The sequence below is a fragment of the Catharus ustulatus genome, chromosome 36 (assembly GCF_009819885.2).
Source record: "Catharus ustulatus isolate bCatUst1 chromosome 36, bCatUst1.pri.v2, whole genome shotgun sequence".
Classification (NCBI taxonomy): domain Eukaryota; kingdom Metazoa; phylum Chordata; class Aves; order Passeriformes; family Turdidae; genus Catharus; species Catharus ustulatus.
Genome location: NC_046256.1, coordinates 78,108 through 91,399, shown reverse-complemented (window position 1 = coordinate 91,399; position 13,292 = coordinate 78,108).

The following is a 13,292-nucleotide window of genomic DNA, read 5'->3' as shown; positions in this document are numbered from 1 at the left end:
CCAGGCCTCGTTGTCCCCAAAGGTCCTTCAGTGTCCCAAAATAGGGCTTAGGATCTCAGAGTGGTTCCTTGGCCATGACCATGACCATGAGATGAGAGTGACCATGAGTGACACAACCCTGAGATGACCATGACTGTAATGATGACCATGGGTTGACCATGGAACAACCATGGCCTTGAGGTGTCCTGATGTGATTGTGGCCATGAGATGACCATGAGGTGACAATGACATGGTCATGAGATGACCATTACAGTGAGATGGCCATGAGCATAAGATGATGGTGATCAGGAAATGGCCATTACCCTGAGATGACCATAAGATGATCATGACAATGAGATGATCACAAGATGACCATGACACCACCATGGTCATGAAATGCTGATGGCCATGAGATAACCTTGACTGTGACCATGACAAGATCTTGACCAAGAGGTGACCATGAGATGAGCACAACACACCGTGGCTATGTGGTGATCAAGCCCATGAGATGATCATGACACAACCATGGCTGTGAGACGATTGTGACCACGAGGTGACCATGAGATGACCATGAGGTGACCATGACCATAACAAGATGGTGATGAACATAACTGTAGGAAATAAGCCCTACAGAGTAAATGTGGGAAGAAAGGTTGAAAGGATAGTGCAGAAGGCAGTATTTCCCAATTAATTACACATGTACTGATTACTGAGAAGTTGAAACAGCCTTGCCTGCCCAATTAGGATGGATGTTATCAAAGACTGGGCTAGCTGGTCACTGGTCCCAGTTGCAGTTGGAGCTTCAGACCCAGGGTGTGCTGCAGTTTGGGATGGAGTCTGCTGGCTGTGCTGGGGGGAGATAAGGGACATGTGGTCGTGCAAGGGTCTGATAAGGTAAGAAAACGTTGTGTGAGGCACAGATAAGGTTAGGCAGCTGGGTAAGGGACAGGTTGGGTTTAGCCAGTCCTGTAGTAGGAAGAAGGAAACTTGCAGAGAGGAGAGAAGGAGTCAGAGCTGTGTAGAGCTGCCTATGAGGGAAGGAGACAGAGTTGCCTGAAAGAAATTCATTGAGAGAAGGCATGAAAAGTTTTTAATAAAGGGCTGTTGATGATGCCAGTCATGTCCATCTTGACATAACAACCACATCCTCCCATGTCCCCACCCATGTCTCAGTTCAAAGTCTTTATTTTTACCCCAAGGTTGGATGTTTTAAAGGGATGAACAGAAATCAATTTGAAAAGCAAATCAAGGCCAAAAGAAAGGCATTTCCTTGTCCATGCCAGCTGAGGATCCATGTGCTTGGGTGCGAGGGAAGAACCTTTTTGGAGGGATTTCTACCCCCTGTCTATCTTGGTCTGTGCCCCAGTTCATCACCATTTTGCTGTGGAAGACACTCTTGGACAAAAGGAAATCAAAATTGTGACATCACGGAGGTTGGAAAAGATCTCCAAGACCATTCAGTGTTCCTGGATGCCACCAGAAGACAGGATTGAAAACAGAAGTTTTTCTGAAAGTCAACAAATCCACTCTTCCCAAGTGTAAGGGTTGGTCCAAAGATTCCCTGATCTGCTTCACAATCATCGTCAGAGACTGAGATCCTGAGACCCTTCAGACCCTTGAGACCAGGACCCTTCCTCTCACTTTGAGCAGGAGTTGCTGACCCACCTAAGGCGGATGATTGCCAAGGGACTGTGTACAGTTGTGCTTGCCAGTGCTGCTTCCATGGTGCACTGCTCTCCGGTGAGTACTGGTTGTAGTGTTCTGTCCTGCACCTGATTTTTGAAGCCACGGGCTCTTGAACACAACAGTCCATAAATCTCCCCACCTTTTACCAGCGGCCCCTCGCCTTGAAACGGACAATAAAATTATTACTCTCAGAAGAGACCTTTGGGATTTCTCTGTCCCCACGGATGGAAGACATCACCGGATGATCCAAGGATGTCCCATCTGTTGGTAGCTATTCCCCCTATTCTCTCTCTCTCTCTCTCTCTACTTCTGCATCTTTATCTCTCTCCCTCTCAACATCACCCCAAAACTGAATTGTTTGCCCTCAATAATCTGTTTTGGGCTTGCTGCAGAACAAAACCTTAGTCTCTTGCTCTTGTCTTTTGCACCTGGTGGTCAAACGAACCATCACGACCCCTGCTCAGGTTGTGCAGACCATGGCACCATGAGATGACCATGATGTAACAGTGAGATGACTGTTAGATGACCATGACATCACCACGAGCGTGAGATGGTTGTGACCAAGAGACGTTCATGAGATGACCACAATACAGCATGGCCATGTGGTGATCAGGACCATGAGATGATCACTATGATGAGATGACCACGACCATCGAATGACCATGACTGTGACAAAACCATGACTGTGAGATGACCATGGGGTAACCATGACACATAACTATGGCCATGAGGAGATCAAGACCATGAGATGACCATGACCATGCAATGACCATGACACAGTCATGAGCTTGACATGACCATGCGGTGACTATGAGATGACCATTACAGTGGGATGACAATGGGCATGAGATGATGGGGATCTGGAAGTGACCATGAGGTGACCACAATATGACCATGGATGTGAAATAATTGTGGCCACGGGATGACCATGACCGCGAGATGATTGTGATAGGGAGATGACCATGACCATTATGGTGAGTTGTCCATGAGCATGAGATGATGGTGACAAGGAAATGACTGAAATGATGACCCCATTCTGACTATGAGATGACCATGATGTTGAAATGACCCTGATGATGGCCATGAGATGGCCATGACGATGACTCAGCTATGATCCTGACATGACCATGATATGATTGTGGCCATGATTTGACCACAAGACGATCATGAGATGACCATGACCATGAGATGACCATGACGGTCATCATGACACAACCATGACTATGAGATGGCCATGATATGATTGTGGCCATGAGTCGAACATGAGATCATCATGGGATGAGCATGACCATTTGATGACCATAACTGTGACCATGGCCACGAGGTGATCATGAACATCAGAGGACTGTCATCATCAGATGACCATAACACAGCTGTGAGGTGATCAAGATCATTAGCTGACCATGAACATGACACAACCATGGCCGTGAGATGGTGACCATGACAGGACGATGACCATGACACTGGGATCATGACCTGCCATGAGATGACCATGATATGATTATGGCTCTGAGTTGACCAGAAGACGATCATGAGATAAAGATAACCATGACAAAACAATGACAATGGGACTACCATGACAATGATATAACCATGACTGTGAAGTGCCCATGAGCATGAGATGGTTGTGACCATGAGATGACCATGAGAGGTTCAGAACACACCATGGCCATGTGTGATCATGATCATGAGGTGACGGTGAGATGCCCATTGCAATGAGATATCCGTGAGCATAAGATGATGGTCATCAGGAAATGATCATGACGCTGAGATGGCCATGGACAAGATAATCAAGACCATGAGATGACCATGAGGTGACCATGGGATGATCATGACCATGACACAACCATGATCAAAAGATGACAATTAGAGCGAGATAACCATGAATGTGACCATGACACGATTGTGACCATGAGATGACCATGAGCATGAGATGATTGTGACCAAGACATGACCACAATGCAACCATGGCCATGTATTGATCTAGGCCATGAGATGACCATGACTGTGGTCATAATAATACCACAACCACGAAATGATCAAGGTCATGACACGATTCGGACCATGAGTTGTCCAAGGGACAACCACGACCATGACCCAGCCGTGTGGTGATCAAGGTCATGCAGTGACAATGAGGTAACCACGACTTAACCATGGCCAAGGGGTCATAATGACCATGACATGAGCAAGAGATCACCATGGCCATGATACAATAATGACCTTGAGATGACCATAACAATGAGACAACCATGAGCATGAGATGACTGTGACCAAGAGATGACCATGAGATGGCCACAACACAACCATGGCCATGAGACCATTGTGACCATGAGGTGATTCTGAGATGACCGTGTGATGACCATGACTGTGAGATAATCACAATATGACCATGACAGGATCAAGACCATGACATGATAATGACCATGAGATGGGCACAAGATGATCATGAGATGAACATGACCATGCAATGACAATGACACAACCATAAACTCGAGATGACCATAACCATATGATGACCATGACCATGATATGAACTTGACAGAACTGATTGTGACCATGACCATGAGATGGTAGTGATCAGGAAATGACCATGACTATGAAATGGTCATGAGATGACCATGATCATGAGATTACCTGAACCATGGGATGACCATTAAAATGCTATAAACATGACTGTGAGATGACCATGAGCATGAGATGATTGTGACCAAGAGATGATCACAGCACACCATGGCCAGGTGTGATCATGACCATGAGGTGACTGTGAGATGACCATTACAGCGAGATGACTGTGAGCATAAGATGATGGTGATCAGGAAATTACCATTACCCTGAGATGGCTGTGACCATGAGATGACCATAAGATGATCATGACAATGAGATGACCTCAAGATGACCATGACACCACCATGGTCATGAAATGCTGATGGCCATGAGATGACTGTGACTGTGACCATGACATGATCTTGACCAAGAGGTGACCATGAGATGACCACAACACACCGTGGCTACGTGATGACCAAGACCATGAGATGATCATGACATAACCATGACTGTGAAACGATTGTGACCACAAGGTGACCGTGAGATGACCATGAGGTGACCATGACCATGACAAGATGGTGATGACTATAACTGTAGGAAATAATAAAAGCCCTACAGAGTAAATGTGGGAAGATAGGTTGAAAGGATAGTGCAGAAGGCAGTCTTTCCCAGTTAAATACACCTGTACTGGTTACTGACAAGTAGAAACAACCTTGCCTGCCCAATTAAGATGGGTGTTTTAATAAAAGACTGGGCTAGGTGGCCACTGGTCCCAGTTACAGTTGGAGTTTGAGACCCAGGGTGTGCTGCAGTTTGGGATGAAGTCTGCTGGCTGTGCTGGGGGGAGATAAGGGACATGTGGTCGTGCAAGGCACTGATAAGGTAAGAAAATGTGTGAGGCACAGATAAGGTTAGTCAGCTGGGTAAGGGACAGGTTGGGTTTAGCCAGTCCTGTAGAAGGAAGAAGAAAACTTGCAGAGAGGAGAGAAGGAGTCAGAGCTGTGTGGAGCTGCCTATGAGGGAAGGAGTTACAGTTGTCTAAAAGAAGTTCATTGAGAGAAGACATGAGAAGTTTTTAATAAAGGGCTGTTGATGATGCCAGTCATGTCCATCTTGACATAACAACTACATCCTCCCATGTGCCCACCCGTGTCTCAGCTCAAAGTCTTTATTTTTACTGAAATCATGACACAACTGTAACTGTGAGATGACCATGAGAATGAGATATTGAGATCAAGAGATGACCAACAGATGACCATGACCATGAGAGGACTGTGACCATGAGATGAGCATCACAAGGCCATGTGGTGACCTGGATCATGAGGTGACCATGAGATGACCGTGACACAACCACAGCCATGAGGTGATTAAGAAATGTGCATGACTGTGACCATGACATGATGATGATTGGGATATGACCACAGCATGACCATGACTATAACATGATACTGACCATGAGACATCCATGAGCAAGACATGATGGTGATCAAGAGAGGAGCATGACATGATGGTGACTATAAGATGATTCTGGCCATGACACAAGCATGGCCGTGAGCTGACCATGATCTGACTATGAGATGACCATGAGCATAACATGATGGTGACCATGAGAGGACTGTGACCATGAGATGATTGCGATGGAGATGATCATGACCATGAGATGATGGTACTCAGAAAATGATCATGACCATGACATGACCATGACTGTAACCATGACATGACTGTGGCCATGAGCTGACCATGAGATGACCATGACCATTTCATGACTGTGAGCATTTCATGACCATGACACAGCCATGTGGTGATCAAAGTCATGTGGTGACCAAAGTCATGTGGTGACCATGAGGTGACCATGACTTAACCGTGGCCATGAGGTCATAAAGACCATGACATGAGCAAGGCATCACCATGGCCACGATATGACATGACCGTGAACTGACCATAACAATGGGACAACCATGAGCATAAAATGACCATGAGATGACCACAGCAAAACCATGGCCATGAGACCATTGTTACCATGAGGTTATTCTGAGATGACCATGTGATGACCATGACCGTGAGATAACCACAAGATGACCATGACAGGATCAAGACCATGACATGATATTGACCATGAGATGGCCACAAAATGATCATGAGATGAGCATGACCATGCAATGACAATGACACAACCATAAACTTGAGATGACCATAACCATATGATGACCATGACCATGATATGAACTTGACAGAACTGTGACTGTGACCGTGACCATGAGATGGTAGTGATCAGGAAATGACCATGACCACGAAACGGTCATGGTATAACCATGGTCATGAGATGACCAGGACCACAGAATGACCATTACAACGACATAACCATGACTGTGAGGTGACCATGAGCACGAGATGATTGTGGCCAAGAGATGACCATGAGACAGCCACAACACACCATGGTCATGTGTGATCATGATCATGAAGTGACTGTGAGATGCCCATTACAGCGAGATGACCGTGAGCATGAGATGACCAAAAAAGAACTATGACCATGTCATGACCATGGCTGTGAGACAATCATGACCATCAGGTGACTGTGAGATGCCCATGAGATGACCATGACCATGAGATGATGGTGATCAAGAAATGACTGTGACCGTGAGATAACCATGACCATGACACAACCACAGCCATGAGTTGACCATGAGATGACCATGAGCATGACATGACACTGACTGTGGCCATGACTTGGCCATGGTCATGAGATTATCTTTAAGATGAGATGACCATGAATGTGAGCTTACTATGAGTATGTGATGGCTGTGACCAATAGGTGGCGATAAGATGATCATGCACATGAGATCATCGTGACCATGACATGGCCATGAGGTGACCATGATGGGATTGTGACCATGACATGACCATAACAATGAAATGCCTGAGAGGATGATATGATGGCTATCAGGAAGTGAATGACCCATCACCATGCGATGGCCATGAGATGTCTGTGATCATGAGATAACCATGACCATGACCCAACCACAGCCGAGAGATGTCCATTATAAGATTGTAGCAAATGAGGTGAACATGAGATGATCATAAAATGACCATGACACAACCATGACCGTGGGATGACCATTACAATGATATAACCATGACTGTGAGATGACCATGAGCATGAGATGATTGTGACCATGAGATGACCATGAGATGATCACAACACACCATGGCCATGTGGCGATCAAGACCATGAGATGATCACTATGAGATCACCACAACCATTGAATGACCATGACTGTGACATAACCACGACTGTAAGATGACCATGATGTGATTGTGGCCATGAGATGACCGTGAGGTGACCATCACAGAACTATGGCCATGAGGGGATCAAGACCATGAGATGACCGTGGGGTGACCATGAAATGTCCATGTGTCCTGGGGTGAAGTTATGGTGTCTTGTATCCCCAATTGTGTGTTCTGTTTAAGTGAAGGTTTGTTTTGTCTACTTATCAGTTGGCTCCCCTCCCCCATCGTCTGTGCTTGGGAGGCTAGGTTTTTGCTCGCTCTGGCTGGCTCTGCCTGCTTGCTGGCTTGCTAGCTTGCTCGCTTTGCTTTGCTTGCTTTTGTTTTGCTTGGCTTACTAGCTTTAGTTTTACTGGCTTTTGCTAAATAGTTAGTTTAGTTTAGGCAGTTCAATCTCTTTCTCTGGACTATTTTTTGTTCTTTCCTTCTTTCCCTTTCTGTATACCTTCTGAACCTGTTTTGGACTTGACCTGGAACACCGAGGAACACCGGGACTGTGCAATTTGAGATCTGCAGTCATTCCCAGCGACGGAGACTGACACCACCCGTAGGAGTGATTTTCTGAGTTTGTCACCCTCTCACACCGGTGAAAGAGTTTTTTTGTCATCTGGGGTTGTTCATTTTCTTCTCTTGTGTTGGGGAGTGCTTTGTTTGATTAATAAACAGTTTTTTTTTCCACTTTTCCTCTGAGGAAATTCTTCCTGAACCTGGTGGTGGGGGAAGAGTCTTGGGAGGTTTGTTTTTTTTCTGGGGAGGTTTTTCCCTAAATTTGCCCTAAACTAGGACAAATTTTTGGCGCCCAATTGCAGGGCAAGAGAAAGTGGAAAAAACTTTGTTCTAATAATGTTGTTTGAATTTATAATGTCTCTGGGGGTGGAGGCCTGCATGTATTTTTGCTCTTTAGGGGTTTTTTAGGTCTTAATACCTCTGTGGTCCCTGGGTTTATTTTCTCTCCTAGAAATAGCTCCGGTGTTTTCCCTAATACATAGTTTCTGTAGTAGAGGGGCAATGACCAGAATATCCATCGGGCTGGGCTTGGTTGTAATGGCTTGTAGGAGGTTTATAAAGATGCTGGAGTCTGTTCCAGGAATGTATGGTTCATGGTTATGGTTATGTGCCCAGTTTGTTAGAGGAGAAGCAGGGGATGAGGCTTTTCAGCCTTTGTTTTCCTTCGTCTCCCCTGAATTTTTTACATCCCTATTAGAGTATGTTCAGTTTCCCCTGACTGCTAAAGAGACCATCTTTCTGCTGTTTAATCTAGTAAGCTTTCTTTATACAGTCTGCAGCTTCCATAGGATAAGAGCTGAGATTTCTAGAGGGGCTGATGAGACTCCTGATTTAGGACTAGAGCAAAGTGTGAGGAATCCTGAGTGGTGTGGGAAATGGGAGCATATAGGCCAAATCTTAAAGGAATTTTCTGACCCTATAGTCTGGGATTTTCCACCTGAACAAATTCAGAACCCAGATGAGGTGGCAAAATACCTTAAAGAGAAATGCCATGATAACTCCAAGGAGGAAAAGATCATTGCAGTGAGCTGGTCCCTGGCATATGCTTATCGCACTCTGCTAGATACTGTAGGGCAGCAGGCAGAGGAAAGGGGACAGGGAGATAAATCAGCCACTATCCCAGTCACTCAGGCTGCAGCCAACACCCCAGGCTCGAGGCCAGCAGCCAAACCAGACAGTAAGCCTCAACCAATGGCTGTTGCTACTAGCACGAGAAGTGGGAAATCCACAGACAAGACCAATCGACCAGTGGATGATGAGGATGATGAGGATGCAGGAGAAGGACCCTCAGTGCCTCCTGACATAAAACCAGGAGTCAAAGCAACTGGTACAAGATCAGAGGCCAATATTGAGTCCTTTTCCCTAAAGGACCTCCGTGGTCTAAGAAAGGATTACACTCGATGACCTGATGAGTCTATAATTAGTTGGTTGGTCCGTCTTTGGGATGCTGCAGGCGAGGCTACAATTCTGGACAGCACTGAAGCGAGGCATTTGGGATCCCTGTCACATGATCCTGTCATCGACCAAGGAATGATGAGGGGGACTAACCCTCACAGCCTCTGGGCACGGGTCCTGGACAGTGTAGCACAAAGATACCTGTGTGCAGACGATCTCTATATGCAGCAGACACAGTGGAAGACTATAGAACAAGGGATCCAATGCCTGAGAGAAATGGCAGTGGCAGAGATTATCTTCTCAGATGACATAACAACTAGGAATCCAGATTGGTACCATGTATATCTGTGATGTGGCGAAAACTTGTGCGACTTGGGCCACATGAATACGCTTCTGCTTTGGCAATAATGAAGCGGGATGAGAGGGATGAGACCGTGCTCGATATGGCAAAGAAGCTCCGAGCATATGCAGATGCTGTACATGGTCCAACACATGCCAGAATCGCAGCTGTGGAAACACGTCTGCAGAAATTAGAAGACAAGATAGAGGAGAATCATAAGAGACTCAGGGAGGAGATTAAAGAGGACCTTCTCCAAATCTCGGCTGCACCAGTTAGAGGCCCTGGTATCCAATGCAGACGTTCCTCCGATGGGGAGAGAAGGTACACCCCACGGGCTGAGCTGTGGTTCTTCCTGCGTGATTGTGGAGAAAACATGAGGAGATGGGATGGAAAATCTACTGCTGCTCTGGCACAACGGGTGCGTGAATTGAAGGAAGGCAAGACTCAAAGAGGAAGTTCCACCAAAAGGAGAGCAGCTCCAGTTGCCCGTAGCCAAATTGCCAAGTATGATGGTGATGATGACATGTCTGATCCCCTTGAAGGAACCTCCAAAACATGTGCCCAAGGGAAGAAGGATAAACAGGCTTAGAGGGGCCCTGTCTCTAGCCAGGGTGAGGCGAGGGAAAATCGTGTTTTCTGGACTGTGTGGATTCGTTGGCCTGGCACATCGGAACCACAAAAGTATAAAGCTTTGGTTGATACTGGTGCACAATGTACATTAGTCCCATCAAGATATGTGGGGGCAGAATCTGTCTCTATTGCTGGCGTGACAGGTGGATCACAGGACTTTACCTTGGTGGAAGCTGAAGTGAGTCTGACTGGAAAGGAATGGAAAAAACACCCTATTGTGACTGGCCCAGAGGCCCCATGCATTTTAGGCATAGATTACCTCCGAAGGGGGTATTTTAAAGACCCAAAAGGATTCAGGTGGGCATTTGGGATAGCAGCTGTGGTGACAGAGGGCATCCAGCAATTGAACACCTTACCTGGACTGTCTGAGAACCCAACTACAGTAGGACTTCTGAAGGGAGAAGAGCAAAAGGTACCAATTGCCACTTCAACAGTGCATCACCAGCAATATAGAACAACATGAAATGCTGTAGTTCCCATCCATAAGATGATCCGAGAGCTGGAGAGCCAAGGGGTGGTCAGCAAAACCCACTCACCCTTCAACAGCCCCATCTGGCCCATGCGCAAGTCTGATGGAGAATGGAGATTGACTGTGGACTATCGTGCGTTGAACGAAGTGACTCCACCACTGAGCACTGCCGTGCCGGACATGCTGGAGCTCCAGTACGAGCTGGAGTCCAAGGCAGCAAGGTGGTATGCCACTACTGATATCGCAAATGCATTTTTCTCCATTCCCCTGGCAGCAGAATGCAGGCCTCAGTTTGCCTTTACATGGAGGGGCGTGCAGTACACGTGGAATCGTCTGCCCCAGGGGTGGAAGCACAGACCCACCATCTGCTATGGACTGATCCAGGCTGCACTAGAGAAGGGTGAGGCTCCAGAACATCTACAATATATTGATGACATCATTGTGTGGGGGAGCACAGCAGCAGAAGTGTTTGAGAAAGGAGAGAAAATCATCCGAATCCTCCTGGAAGCCGGCTTTGCCATCAAGAAGAGCAAAGTTAAGGGACCTGCTCGGGAGATCCAGTTCCTGGGAGTGAAGTGGCAAGATGGACGGCATCAGATTCCTACTGATGTCATCGACAAAATCACAGCTATGTCCCCACCAACCAACAAGAAGGACACACAAGCTTTCTTAGGCGCCATAGGTTTTTGGAGGATGCACATTCCTGAGTACAGTCAGATTGTGAGCCCTCTCTACCTGGTTACCCGCAAGAAGAATGATTTCCATTGGGGCCCTGAGCAGCAACAAGCTTTTGCCCAGATAAAGCAAGAAATTGCTCATGCCGTAGCCCTTGGCCCAGTCAGGACAGGACCAGATGTAAAGAATGTGCTCTACTCTGCAGCTGGGAGCCATGGTTTGTCCTGGAGCCTGTGGCAGAAGGCGCCTGATGAGACTCGAGGCCGACCTCTGGGATTCTGGAGTCGGAGCTACCGGGGGTCTGAAGGTAACTATACCCCAACAGAGAAGGAAATCTTGGCCGCCTATGAAGGAGTCCAAGCTGCCTCAGAGGTGATCGGCACAGAAGCACAACTCCTCCTGGCACCCCGACTACCAGTGCTGGGGTGGATGTTCAGAGGAAAGGTTCCCTCCACCCACCATGCCACCAGTGCTACATGGAGCAAATGGATTACCCTTATGACACAGCGCGCCTGGATTGGAAAACTGAATCGCCCTGGGATTTTGGAAGTAATTACAAATTGGCCCGAAGGTGAAAGTTTTGGTGTCACAGATGAGGAACAAGAACCAGTGACACGGGCTGAAGAAGCTCCGCCATACAACCAACTGCCGGCAGAGGAAACTCGTTACGCTTTATTCACCGACGGTTCCTGTCGCATCGTAGGGATGAATCGGAGGTGGAAAGCAGCCGTATGGAGCCCCACACGACGGGTTGCAGAGGCCACTGAAGGAGAGGGTGGATCAAGCCAATTTGCTGAACTCAAAGCCATTCAACTTGCCCTAGACATTGCAGAAAGAGAGAAGTGGCCAAAGCTTTATCTGTACACTGATTCCTGGATGGTAGCCAATGCTTTGTGGGGATGGCTGGAGAGATGGAAAGAGGCGAACTGGCAGCGTAGAGGAAAACCAATTTGGGCTGCTGAAGAGTGGAAAGACATCGCTACCCGGTTAGAGAAACTACCTGTGAAGGTTCGCCATGTAGATGCCCATGTCCCCAGAAGCAGAGCTAATGAAGAGCAGCAAAACAATCAGAAGGTAGATCAGGCTGCAAAGATAGGGGTGTCGAAGATAGACCTCGATTGGGACCACAAGGGAGAGTTGTTCCTAGCACGATGGGCCCATGACGCCTCAGGTCATCAGGGCAGAGATGCCACCTATAAGTGGGCACGAGACCGAGGGGTGGATCTAACCATGGACAGTATCTCTCAAGTTATCCATGACTGTGAGACGTGCGCTGCCATCAAACAGGCCAAGTGGGTGAAGCCCCTCTGGTATGGTGGGCGTTGGTCCAAGTACAAGTATGGGGAGGCCTGGCAGATTGACTACATCACACTGCCTCAGACCCGCCAAGGCAAGCGCTACGTGCTGACCATGGTGGAAACCACCACGGGATGGTTGGAGATCTACCCTGTGCCTCATGCCACTGCTCAGAACACCATCCTGGGCCTTGAGAAACAGGTCCTTTGGAGGCATGGTACCCCTGAGAGGATTGAGTCAGACAACGGGACTCATTTCAAGAACAGCCTCATAAACAGCTGGGCTAGGGAACACGGCATTGAGTGGGTGTACCACATCCCTTACCATGCACCAGCTGCAGGTAAAGTGGAGAGGTACAATGGATTGTTGAAAACCACTTTGAAAGCATTGGCTGGGGGTTCTTTTAAAAACTGGGAGCAGCATTTAGCAAAGGCCACCTGGTTAGTTAACACTCGAGGCTCCACCAACTGAGCAGGTCCTGCCCAG